Source organism: Grus americana, chromosome 2 (assembly GCF_028858705.1).
Source record: "Grus americana isolate bGruAme1 chromosome 2, bGruAme1.mat, whole genome shotgun sequence".
NCBI classification, from domain to species: domain Eukaryota; kingdom Metazoa; phylum Chordata; class Aves; order Gruiformes; family Gruidae; genus Grus; species Grus americana.
This window is the reverse complement of record NC_072853.1, coordinates 133,790,242-133,804,370: the sequence shown is the minus strand read 5'-3', so window position 1 is coordinate 133,804,370 and position 14,129 is coordinate 133,790,242.

Genomic DNA, 14,129 nt, shown 5'->3' with positions numbered 1-14,129 from the left:
AAATAAATTAGGCTTAGTCTTTTGTGTTTCTCAAGAAAGCCATACCATATAACTGTTTTCCTTTGCAACTATACCTGAGTATATGGTACATATTTTTAGGTATAAAATGTTAGGGAACTTTGATTATGAGAGATCTATTTGGGTAAGTATTGTCACTATAAAATGGCTGGCAAAATCTCTTTATGTAAGCAAATACCTGTATTTTTTCCCCCAAGTTACAGTTCTCTGACAGTTAATTAGTCAATGAAGTTTGACTTTATTTTTTTTAAAACATTTTATGTACAGCCTAGTTATTGCCAAAAGTAGTTGAGTCAAGTAACTAAAACTTCTACAAAAGTAAGTATTTAAGTAGGAGAAGAGAGATCTGTAAAACAAAAATCCCCTGCATCCCCATAAGGCATAGCCTGTGAAAATAAATACAAGTCTTAGTCTGACAAAATTAAAGTGCATACATACAGCGTTACTTTCATGCTAATTAATTCCTGTTTTAAAGCTCAATTTACATCTCAATTGAGCAATCCTTGATACAACTGGAGGCACACAAATATATCTTAGACTAAGTAGTAGTTTCTACAAATTTCAGATTCAAGTTTTTCTTCAAGAAATATTTTTGGTTTCTGTAAAGTTTTCCAACAGTAAACAGTTTGTCTGAGCTTTTAAATGCTTTTAAAGTACTACTTAAACCAAAGGGGTTTTTTAAAAAGAAAACCAAGTAGGAAAACATGAAACAAATTCTGTATTTAGGTAAACCTAAGCCTGCGTGTCTAGTTTGAATCTATTTGTTGCAAGTCTGTTCTGAGCCCATTGTCTGAGCGTATAGCCGTGCTGTAGGAGTGAGGCTGAGCTCGCAGAACGCACACTAACAAAGTACCATAATGGGGTCACAGAGGCCAGAGAAAAAATTCAGCTTTCTTGCATCAGACCTGTGATAAAGCCCCAGCCTATATGTAAACACCCAGTGAAACATTCTCATAGGCAACAGCTAGAGGCGAGGCTAATACCTACCTTATTTGCCATAAGTTAACGATGTAAAAATATAGTCAAGGTTGTGTTAGCAAAGAAATGGTGAAATTTGTTTATTTTCGTTCTTTGGGTGGAAAAAAAAAAATTGTTAATTGCAGGCTTCAGTCTACTCTCTTACATTAAATGGTGGATCCAGGAAAATTCAGATGTGTTTCGTACCCCTTTGTTTTAGCTGCGTGTGGGTTTCTAATATTGATACTCAAAGCTGAAATCTTAATTTTGAACTGAAATATGGTTCTAGTCAAAATATGATCTTAATCTTTTTCAAAATAAAAAAGCCAAATGTCAATTCTGATAGCAATGAAACATAGACATAAAGTAACCGAATTGATTTGAGTGTTCACGTTGCTTAATTAAACCCTGAAATTCAGGAAATTCTAGTTAAATTTCCTGCAGGACTGGCAAGTTAATAAAAATGGAGCTTTCCCTCTTAAAGTAAAAAAAAAAAAAAACCCAAAATAATTAAAACTGTATTTCTAAGAAGATAAGAATAAATAGGGATGTTTCATATCAGCAGTATAGTCTAATTATTTGCTTGGATATAACTTTTTTATATCCTGACTTTTTAATTTTCATTGCACACTTTTAATGCTGCCTTAAGCTTTAGGAAGGCAAAACTAGCCCAAACACCGCTCGTTTTGAATACACATTTGTTTTCACCAGGTTGTGGTTATTTACTCTGAGAGCAAGCAAAGTGTGGGTAGAGGGAGTTAAGCAGTGGAAAGAATAAGACAGAAGTGTTTTCTGGTTCTGCTAAGTCAAAGGCCAACAGGTGCCCGCTCAGTTTCTTAGGAAATCACTCCCTGGCCTGGCTAAAAGGTTATGCTCGTGAGCTGTAAATGGGATTTTCAAACCCTGGCTTTTGAAGAAACAGAACAAACCAGATCAGCTTTCTGGATGCAAATGCTGTCAACCTAATTTATGGTTTTCCCCATGTCCTGTAAGTAACTTGCAGAGGTTCAAAACTAACTTCAAAGTGATTCATGGGTGTATTTCAATGAGAAGCAGCAAAATGTCAAGTTTCAAAGTTCAGTTGTCTTAATAATTAGGAAAGAGGGACCAACCCTTTCTTTTCCAATAAGAAAAATACATTTTGCCCCATACATGCTTTGAAACTGTTTTGAGCAGGAAGAAAAAAAAAAAACGTGACAAACTGCAGCCTAAGGGAAGATTTTGTTTTCTCTATAAATTATGAGTGAAAAAAGAAGTGAAAAAAGATGAGGTTTTATACCTGAAATCCCCACAAGAACCCTATTGTACAGACACATGCTGTTTCCATCTGCTGCAAATAAAGTTGCAATTGATTAGTTTTATTCTTATACAAAATGTTAGGGTTTGGTTCTTCCTCCTCTTTTTTTTTTTTTTTTTTAAATGTTGGACATCTTGTTGCAAACCTATAGCATAAGACATCATATCTGTGCATGGAGAGTCTCATCTTAAAACTTCTGCAGAGCCTGGGGAAGAGACAAAACAAGCCAGGACTTGCTCTGCAGTTCTGAAGTTGTAGGTCAAGCACTGGAAAACTGAACACCCTTGAGATCTGGTTATCAAATGACTACATCTGGTTGTAAACATCATACATGTAGAACCCATACTCAAAATTTAAGAACATATACTAAATCCAGGGTTTATTTTCAAAACTGTCAAATCTCTGAATTAATAAAGCTGATATTTTCTTTCAGATCTGCATTCTATTTCAGAAGTGTACAGTTTTTCTCCTGTATTAATTCATTCTTTCTAAAGTATTAATTTACTAATATTTTTACTAACACGTTTTCTGATAAGTTTTTTATAAATTTTGTCACCTCAAAACCAACTTTACAGATTATATCTTCTTTATTATTACTACTATTATTCATCTTTAAGGATACAAACATTCTTCAAACTTGAACAAGTACACCTAAAATTAAGAAATAATCTAAAAAATAATCAAGAAATAGTAACAGAATAAAACAAAAGGAGTGTTTTGTTCTTTTGTTGTGTGAGAGATGAAGCATTTCTTGCAGTTAAATACTGAAATACAGCACTTAGTCTTTCCAGGAAATCCATTCTTTTTCATAACTCTTTTTACATGATCCCTGAAATAAACTGAGAATAAGTTTTAGATATGGCAGAACACTGCGTTAGAAATCCCCATCAATGACTAATCAAGTGACAGATGTAAACCTTTCCTTGCCTTTTAGTGGGAACCTGCATTATGGTTAGTTGCTATTTTAAATTCTGATCTACGTGTAACTAAATTAAACAGAGAAGAGGACCAAGAGAAAATATATTAACACAAAATCATAAACCCCTTTCAGCTGTGCCCAATGTTCTCTCTTAACAGTAAGGAGTTGTCCTAAAACAAGAATGGGTTCCGTTCTAGCAATTTTCTTTTTTGAAGTTCAAGGGTTGTCAGGGAAAAAAGCTCAACAGCGTAACTTCGTAAGAAATATCTTGGATGGACGTGGTGGGGCTGCCTTTGACTGGAGCCACCAAGTCCTAAAGGAAAAACAGAGCGATGGTGGTCAGTGCAGCTCATTAGCATCACAGATGAAATGCTGCCTTTTCTTTGACACATCTCAAAACATCTGCCTGAGGGCACGGAGAACTGCCCTTTGGCAATGGGGGGAAATGATCCTTTTTCCACTCATGTAGCATTTTTTTAGAACGAACAGCCATGCTCCACCAATGGAGTCAAATCTATGCTGGTACTGTGGGTGGTAGGTGGCTCCAGATACACCATTTTAACTCCAAAATGTAAATTTTCTGTATTCCTGGTTTGCTATGGAAGTCCCCGAATAGAGGCTGGATAGAAACGCGCGCTACTTGCTAAAACCCAACAGATTTAATGGCATTTACAAGCCCATAAAACAGGTTCCGCAGACACTTGACCAATCCGACAGATAATTTAAAGGCAGTAGCGGAACTTAGTTGTACGTAGGCACCATCCCCCCCTCAGCTGGGTGTTTGAACAGAAAACTCTTCGGGGTGAACTGAATTCACCTACGTCCAGTTGAGTAGGTGGGGCGTTGACTGCAAGGACCCTACAGCGTACCCAAAAAATGAGTGGGGAGACTTTTAAAGTCAACAGATGATGCTCTCCCCTCTCTGTTTCCCCTTTGAGAGCAACAGTTGCCACCTAAGGATTAATTAAGAAACCTGCCAAAGCGTTGGAGGTCCAGCTTACTTGGGGAAGTTGAGCAGGGAAGACATCTTTCTGGCTTGGGAAGGGAAGGGAAGGGCTGGGTGAGGCAGATCCGCGCCAGAGCTGCACCAGCAGATGCAGAGGGTTGACGCCGCTCTGGACTCCTTGGGAAAGCGGGAGCGGTGGGTGAGCAGAAGCGGGGAGCGGGGCTGCTGGGGGGCAAAGGTGGCCCGATGGCCTCGGGGTTGTCGGACGCTCCACGGGCTGGCCTCCGGGCTCCCTTCCCCTCAGTCGGACGCTTTATTTTGCGGGGGGTTCACGCACTGCAACAACGCGCGAGGTGCAGCCCGCAGGCGTGGGTGTGCAGAAAAGCCACAGGAGGTGGGGAGCCCCCCCCCCCGCCCCCCCATAGCGCTGCCTCGCTCGCAGCCTCAAGCCCCACATGGCCGAGGAGCGCGGGGCGCGCCGCCCTCCCGCCGGCCACCCAGACAAAGCCGAGGGAGCCCTCCTTTCCAAAAATGGCCGGTGGGGCTTGGTGCGGCCCCGGCGAGCTGCAGGCGGCCCGGGGGTGGCTGCTGGCCGGCCGGCCGGCTCCGCCGTGGGGCAGCGGCGTGAGCAGGGGCACGGGGAGGCCCCCCGGGAGCCGCCGGCGCGGCCCCCCCGAAGCCCCCCCGCCGCCCCTCCTTCCCCAGCTGCCTGCTGCTCTCCCATCCCCCCTCGCCTGCCCGGTGTCCCTTCACACCCCACCGAAATCCTTCCCCAGCCCCTTCCCCCCCGCCCCCAGCCCCTGCCCGCGCCGGCTGCCCGCGCCGGGGCCGGGGAGGGCTGGCAGATTGCGGCGGGGGGCCCCCGGCTGGAAAAGGGCCGGGAGGGCAGCAGCCACTGGAGAACAAGCACACGGTGCCTTCTGGACGATGCTCCTTTGCAGTAGCCACAAAAGACCGGGAATAAAAACAACAGAGATCCGGGTTTCAAAGCAGCAGGAGAAGGGAAGACACCAATATTTTCCTTTGCATTGACCTCACGGAAGGTGCCCTAACCTCACCTCCAAGGGAAAGCCAAACCACCCCAAAATGTCTTTGCATGTGCGCGCTTTACATTAACAATTCACAATTGGCTCTATACATATTTAAATAGGGACATTATTAAGCTTGTGCCTATTCAGACATATGCCCCTAGCAGGGGTGCTGGCTTCTCTTATTTTCTTTGGCTGTGGTCTTGAAGAGAAGATAGCGGAGCCAGAGGAAGAGCGTGTACATGTGTGGTTCCCAAGAAAGTGGATTTTACATCCCTGCATAGATAAAACACACCATCCCTCCCACGTGCTACAGGTAAACCTGATCTTAGAAAGACGGATGTCCTAGGCAATGGTTTTCAGAGTGTTTCTTTTTTGTCCAGCAAAAGCTAAATGGAAAAGGGTAGCAAGAGCTAAAACAGAGAGCAAGTCACCTTGTGGGAGCTGTACCCCACAAACAGGCTGGATTCAACACACACAAGGTGCTTGGTAGAGTCACTGCAGACCTGTTCAACATCCCTCTTTTTTTCATAAAATACAGTCCTAACCTCCCCAATGCCTTCACATTCACGTTTTCAGGGCAACAGGATCCTTGGTGTTCAACACAGGTAGCTAGTTATGAAGTCTGATGTGTATTTACACAGAAAAAGCATGACAAACCTCTGGTACTGCTTATTTTCATACCCACTCTCTACTCTCCTTCGCCCAACTCGTAGCCATGTCTTTCCTGTTTCATCTGGTTTCCACTCTGCTTCCCTTTTCAGCTATCGACCTTAAGCTCCCACCCAATTTTCTTTCCCCAGGTGTTATCCCCTGACTCCTGGTCTCTCTACCTGCCTCCCTCCCCTCTCCTCCTCACTGAACAGTATTTTGTGCCTCCGTCCCTCTGCTCCTTCAGGGGACTTGACTTCAGTCCTGTTGTGAATCGGTACCCATGTTCCATGGCAGGAGTTTTATCCTATCGCTGTCCAGAAGGCAGAAGTCAGAAAGTGAAGACTTTTGTCAGGATTTCTATAGACCATTTGTGTCCAGGCACTGCCTTCTACCTGTACCCTGCTTTTAGACTTTCCTGCACAGTAGCTGGTGCGATACTGATTCCCAACAGTGCAAATACGATTGTGTTTTAGGCGATGAACTGTGGGGAGAAGCACTCCTCGTGCCTCTGCAGATTTCCTTGTTTGCAGGGCTCCTGCTTGCCTCTGAGAACAGATTTGGTGAAAGTCGGGGTTTGCTGGAGCCTTACTTCTGCTCTGTGTGTTGAAATCGGGTTTTGGACAGGGCAGAGAAGAGGTAGCACCCAGGGGTGGTGAAAGACCGGTTGAATCTAACACGTTCGAGCAGTCCCTTCAGGGGATTGTTCCTCAAAAACAGTGCTCGGATGTTTTACAGCTCTGTTCCGATGACTGATCTCCTGTGAGTAGGACTCCAGTGGTGGTAACGTCTCACCAGAGGTTTGGGTGGAGCAGCTGTGGGCTCAGGGAGCTGCCGCCGACAGAGAAGCTGGGGTCAGCGTGCTCCCAAGCTCAGGCAGACGCTAGCTACATCAGAGCCGGTTTCTGGCAAGAAATTGGCACTATGCTGGAGAAGAAGCAGTGCAGACCCTGAGCCGAGAGGAGGAAGTTAAAAGCAGATGAGATCTTTGTGGGTTTGCAGTAACCGATGTCTGACAGGAAGAGCGAATTCATGCCAGCATAAAGGAAAGAAAAAAAGGAGGAGGGCAGTAGCAAAAAATCCATATTGTTCACTCAGTAACTAAAGAGTCGTTTGGCTCCAGAAGAAAAACAATGTCTTGGTGGCAAGAAGAAAAATAAGACTATTTCTGTAGCTCTCTGAAACTGAAGTTTTGCTTCTTTATTATTGCTAACCGTTCAGGACTGTAAACCACACCTTGTCCTCTCTGCAAATCTCTCTGCTGTTTTGAAATTTTACAGGTTCCATGGTTATTGATTCAAATGTGAATAGTTTGTACTCAGCAAAATACCATATTCATCACAAAACAACTTTCTGTAACAAGAAACTTCACTGTAGCTGGAGGTGACTTAGTTCTCAGTGCTGCAGAGAGACGAGGGGACACTGAGAGGGCTTGGCAGGTAGGGAAGTCTTAGCACTGGTTGCGGAAAGGAGATCAAGCAGAAAGCTCTAGACAGTGTCATCCACTGCCAGAGGTGACTTTCTGGACAAGCATAACGTCTTCTGCATCTTCATCCTGCTCAGTCTCGTTCTCCTCCGTAGACAGCAGTCACGAAATTTCCACAGCCACCTGCTCTCACTGCGGTGTGATCGTCCCCTGGTGTGTCCCAGAATTTCCTCTCTCCACAAAATGTTGTTCTCCAGATTCTTCTCTTCCCTGTGTCTCCTGCGTACCTTTCCTTTCCTTTTTCCTTTCTGCTTCTTCACTAACTTCCTGAGCTACTTCTGAATTTTCCAGTTTGCACTGACGTCTTCAGCCTAGCAGCTTGTTTTTCCCTCTCCTTGCCCATGTTCCAGCATAGGTCAGCAAAGCAACAAGAAATTCCCTCCTTACACCTCCTTTCTCTCTTCGCTTCTGGTGCATTCGCTGTTCTTCCTGTCGCTGACGCTCATGAATACTGTTCAGCTTTTGCCACGCAGCCAGATGACCAGCAAATCCTGCTTGTCTAACTCCCTCTCTTCCACATCACACTTTTTCTCTTCCAGCTTTGTCAAGAAGGAACTGTATTTTGAGTAGCATGGTGATGCTGATTTCAATAATGCTCTCTTGTGTCAGAGAGGAAGACCACCTTCCCAGCAAAGGACAGGAATCAAAGCGGAGCCTTCGAGGATTAAGCCTGATCTAATGCACCTGGTGACGTTTTGGAAATTCTTGGGTAGCTCTTCAGAGTCCCACTCACATTCCTCGTGATTAGTAGAAGATTACGGGAAGTTTTTGCATGGATATCACCATCAAGAAAGTAAGCTGACAGCACCCTTCAACGAGCAGTTGTCATGCTGCTATTTAAGAAGCCAGCTCATAAAATTATCGCTATAGCCATGGAGGCTCATCTTTCTCACTCAGAAGGAGTTAGAGAGGAGACTGTGACAAAAAGACCTTGGTAGTGTTTGGAGCCGTCAGAGTTTCAGTGCTGCTTCTTCCCTGGGGCTGCTGTTCAGCAGGGACTCAATGCTGGTCCGCGCTGCTTTTCAGAAGCAAACGGGTCACACAGCTGCTTGGATGCATTTAGTTGCCTCTGACATGCCTTCGGTAACAGGCAGTGAGACGGCACAGTGTAGTCGTGGTGGAACTAATGAGCTAAAAGTAGAATACAGGAGGAGACAACAGCAGGTGGCTTTAGCGGGCGGGAAAACGAAGGTTTATATTTCCACATGCCGCAGAGGATGATTTTAGCTATTCGGGTAGGTATTCGACTGGAAATCCTCTCTGCCGCTCGTCAGGCTCAGCGGGAGACGAGCAGAGGCGCTGCTCTTAGAGCCTGGTTACCTCCCCATATCCATTTCACCGGTCCCGATGGGATAGGTGGGTGGTGAAGCCCAGAGCTGGATCCATCGCCAGCTGCTCTTAGTTCAGCCAGAGACAATAACAGCCCTCTCCCTCGGTTTTGCTAAGCTTCCCCATGCAGTGTGTTGCAATGGAAGCGGCAGCCAGGAGTTACTTTTTCCTCCAGAAGCTGTAGAAGGGAGTGAGTTTCACCTTTAGGACACAGACTTTGCCGGAGACAGCCATCGTTTTATCAGCTGTAGCCCACGGGGTGCCACGTGGAGGTGGCTCACAAGCTCATGCTGCCGGGGAACGCAGCTCCTCCCTCGGCACCGCGCAGCTGGATGAGCCGGGAGGGCAGGGAGCAGGAGCCAGATGCTCCTCCTGAGCGGGACAGGGATCACTGCGACACACGCACCGGAGAGTTGCCACTGTAGGTCTGTCCCAGGGCAGGAGGCACGAGGCATTTGCAACGCTTCCAGGGACACTTTCCCTGAGCTCCCTCCTTCTGTGTGCTTTACAGGACAAGGGGAAGAGGGGTAAGAAAACAGAAGGTGTTGCAGAAAAAATCACCCAGACCGATCCCCAAAAGGGAGCAAGCTGGAGAGGTTTTTTTATAGTGTCCTTGTGATTTGCATAATTTACCTGTCCATCAAACACCTGAGTAACTTTGTGCTCGTAAGCCATCCCAGTTACACCTCTGGAACCACACTGTTCCTGTAAAAGAGTGTGCAAACTTTGCCACGATGTTACTAAAAGGGAACTCCTGTACTCAAATCACCTGCAAGCAACAAGTATGTTTCCAAATTTGTGAAAGTGGCAATGGCACCTTCACAGTGCTCAAACAACACACAGAGAATTCGTGAGACACTTCTCCACTTCTTCATCCTTCTGCCAAAAAAATAGTTAACGTAGGAAATGGGGTTTATTCATGTAAAAACACATACCTTACAAAGGGGCTACCTTAAATGCTTGGAGTGACAGAAATTTTGCTTAACATCACATACCGCAGTGGCTGAACGGGGTGCAGAAGCCACAGAGCAAAACAGTGTCTCAACTCAGGAGACAAAGCGCTGAGGTGGGAAACCAGCAGAATTGTTCTCCTCATCTTCCGCTAACCCAGCCCAGCTCACCCTCAGGGTGACACAGGCTATGTGCGTGGAGAGACAGAGTGACAATGTCTCAAAGGGGGTATTTGGTAATTTGGACTGCTTTTTGAAAGAGGGCAACACCTACAACACCTTGGAAGCTTGCTCTTTAAAAATACTGTTCAGTGCTTTTTTCAGGGCAGAGGAGGGACAGACAGAGCTGAGATGACTCTCTAAGAGTGATTACTCCAGGAAACGTGGACTTGGAACCAAGCGTCATTTGTAGAGTTACTACACTTTATATAAATAAAAACCTTCTGCTGAGGATGGCTGAACCTCACCAGTTTTCTTTAAAAATAAGAACATAAATAAATACTACACTCTGTTTTGCCACACTTCCCAGTCTATCGCTCTAGTGAGCCAGAAGCAGCTGCAGTTGTCTCCAGGAAGGGAGTGGTGGGATACATTCCTGCTCCCATCCTCCTCCTCCTCCTCCTCCTCCTCTCTCTCTGCAGCACCTCTGTTTCAGCAGACTAACAGTTCTCACATGGATTTACAGAAACTGCACCTATTCCAGGAGAAAGGGAGTGACTATTAACATTTCCTTAAAAAACAGGTATCACCAGATGTTACAGTCAAGAAAAAGACAAAGACATGTTTTAAAAGATCAGAGAGGTTGAACCCAGGATGGAGCAGAGCTTGGTCCTACTTGGACAGGCAAAATCTGGGCTCTTGCCCCCGGTGACACATGGAGTGCCGGGCAGTACCTCAAATGACAGCCATGCTCCCACACTCCTGCTCTCTCCTGCTGGAAGGATGAATCCCGATTGCTATGGACCATCAGCAGGTTTCTGACCACAGGGTAGTGGAAAAGAACCACTGTTTTGCTCCTCATGTCATGGTGGAGCAATAAGAAATGTGTCTGAGTGACACATGTCACTAAGGGCAGGACATGACAGTTCCTATTTGTCTGTCATTAACCTACCCCTCATCTCTAACTTTACTGCAAGATTCTTCTCCATGATGATGCCTGAAGGATGCCTTAAGATCTGCCTTCTCCAGATCTCTGTGGTGCCCACGTCACTAAAAAACCTTCTCTCACATTGGATTTCTCTCCCTGCTAAGCTCCAAAGCTTAATCCTCTCCACCTCCTCATAGGTACATTTCTACATGGAACTCCCATGTTCTGAGGCAGGTTAGAGCAAAACCATCAGCTCTTCTGCTTGTTCCTCCATGGGCTTTGGGCTCAGGATCCCTCGCAGAGGATTAGGTCCATGGTTAGAAAAAAAAAAAAAAAAAGCTTTTACTTTTAGATAAGTTTTGACCTGCCCATTTTACAGTAAACTTTAGCTAAGTCTTCATTTAGCTGGTTCTTCCACACTTCCCCCACCGTGGATACTCCAGCCCTATTATCTACTTAATTTTCATGACTTTTGCTTACTTTCTCCTCCTACGCATTAGAGATGCCTCGCTCACTTTCCCGTTTCCTACACAGCTTACAGTACCCCAGAAAGTGGGATACCAGTGACTGTGACCATAACAAGGGAGAGCTGTACAATGCCCGCAGTGGAAACATACTCTGAAGAAGCTAAAGGAGGAAACAATTAAACAAGGACCTGCCCGCTGTGGGGAGTTCATTTAAAAAACAGGCATGTCCTTCACAGGTCTAGCAATTTCCCAGCTACCTGTCTCCGTTAGTTAATTAAACTGATTAATGATATTCTTAGTCAAAGAAGATTTGCGGCAGCCCCAAAGTATGAAGAAGCAGGCAGTGGTTAGCCTTTGCATCCCTGGTTGGGCTGTTCTACCAGGTGATGAGGTCTTCCTCTCTGCGAGTAGCTAGGAATGCAGTATTGCCCAGAGAAGTCGTTTCTTTTTGCACTTTGGGAACTCTGGTAGGTAGGATGATTTCATCCAAAGTTTTTCCAGTTTGAAGTTCTGATACATACTAGCTGGATATCAGCCTCCTGGTTTCTCTGTTCTCGTCTCTTCCCCAGCCAGGGCTCAGGATTTCGTGTGTTCTCTCTGAACGAGGTTTGACCTGGCCGTGTCACCGTCCCAGGCTCTGAGGGAAACGCCGGCTTTTCTGCTTTTGGAGGCAGCAGAGATGCACACAGGCACGGAGAGCCAGTGACACCGTGTTTATCCCTTGCTCATCCAGAGGTGCACGTAGCAGATGCCAAACCATCACTTGGTGTTTTAGCTGGACACAGCCCAAGGGGCTGGCAGCAAAGCCTGGGGAGCGCCTGGGTGTGGGGTCCGAGCCCCCTGAGCTTTGCCCTCCGTGCAGGCTGGCCACCAGCGCTGTGCTGCAGCATGGCCATGCCTCGGCCAAAGGCTCCGCTGACTCTTCCTCACAGGTGCAATACAGAAATACCTTTCTCAAACGGAAAAGAGAAAGGTAGCAGACTGGAAGGCATGGATAGGTGATGTGTGGGAAGGCAGGGGTTAAGCATGGAGGGAAGGGGGCTGGCTGGCAGGAGGCAGAAGCAGACACAGATGCTGAGGTGGCTTTTCCTCTGTGCTCCCCTGCCAGAGGTGGGCACTGGGGACCCTCACAAGGAACAAACTCAGTTTTTTATTCATTCATCTCTGGACTCCACCAGCCATTTAAAAAGAAATAAAAATCAGGAGCACAAGTAGCACTTTCTCCCCACAGGACTCGAACAACAAAACACAATGGCCATAATTTAAACTTTCTAAACGCTTCCCCTCTCTGCAACCCAAACACGATACCAGTTACTCCCAATCCTACCTGCCCAGGCAGCCACTGGAGCAGCTGGGCTCACAGCATCGGTGGGTTTCGAGCTGCCCTGGAGCAGGGGAAGGAGCTGCAGAGCCCCCGGCGGGCTCAGGGCTGCAGCTCTTGCACCCCCTTCTCCTGCAAGCAGCGGGGTGGAGGTTGGGATCCCCGGAGTGCTCCCAGTGGGCATCTTGGTGCTGAGCTGCGTGAGTGCTTCAAGCTTAGAAATGCTCAGGCCCTGCTTTTGGCTAAAGGAGCAGAGAAATTAGAGTGTTTTGCCTTTCCCAGGACTGCAGAGGAGAGGAGCCCCCAGGTCTTGCCCACAGCAGTGACAGCAGCCCTCCAGCTTGGGAAGGGGGCACGGCTGCAGCCCGGGGAGCCCCGCTCGGCAGCGAGCAGCTGAGTTGGGCTGTTAGCAGAGGGAGAGCAAACCTAAGCCCACCTGTGGGTGCTACCAGTGGGAGGTTTGCAGGATAGACTGTACGGTCAGCCTCTGGACTGGGCTGTACAACTGCTTTGCGATTAACCCAGGGATAATCACCTTCTCAAGTGATGCTGATTTCTGTAGCAAAGATCCCAGGTTTCTCTGGCTTTGGAGACCTAAACTAACTGCGTGGTATGATCAAAGATGCACTAAACCCCAGAAATTTATGGCGATGTTAAAACATGGATTCTGTAATATTTTTAAACAGGGTTGGCGTTTGAGCATGCGTTTTCAACTGCTCTGCAACGTGCAGCTTGCAGGCACGGGTGCTCAGCAAGGAGGGGCCCTCCCCACTAGCACTGGGGTGGGGACATCAGGGGTGGGGTGGGATCAGCATGGGCTGAGAAATGGGGTTCAGCCCCTTCCCCGGGCTGAAGCAAGCTGTCTGTTCCTTATCATCTGCATCCACGTGAGGCAGAAACTGCTTGGTGTTTTAGTTCCAGAACTGGACTCTCTGAAAATACATCCTCTCCTGCAACGTCTGCTTGGGACCAGATAGACCAGTCCTAGGGATATTCCCACGGAGGTGTGGCCACTCTTATACATTCTGCATGTCAGTGCTGGTATAGGCTTTATAAACTTATTTATAGATTATATAAAGTTGTTTAATCATCTTTCACAGATCCTCTTGCAAATCACCCACTCTCTTCCAAAGCTGGAACAGACCAGATGAAAAAATGATGGAAGAAGAGTATTTATTAACCTCATCTTCATACGTGGAACACTGAGATTTAATATTCTGTCCATGGTTACCCATGTAGGCTGAGGTAGGAACTAGATCCAGACCTCCTACATTCCCACACATCGGGTGACTTTATCCCAGCATGAACTTTCCTTTCAAGGGAATGTTCTCAGCTCTATCAATATCTAGTCCAGTTGTTAACTCCCATGAGGTTTTGTCTTTTTATATTGTGAAGACCTATTGTTCTTGTCTCCTTTCTATGAAATCTTTAGACAGGTTGCTGCATGGGTTTCTTTCTAGCCTCCAGTGGATGGAAATTAAACACACTGTATATAAGACTGCCTGGAAATACAGACTTTGAAAGGATGTTTTATTTTAGAACAAGAAAAAATTCGTACACTTTTACGTTCCACTGTCAGTATGAGCCCAGCACTAGATTTTTGGGTTTTAGTGAAGCTTTGCTCTTGCTACCTTTCCCCTCGAGCACTAGCAGCTAATGTGATGGTATCAAAC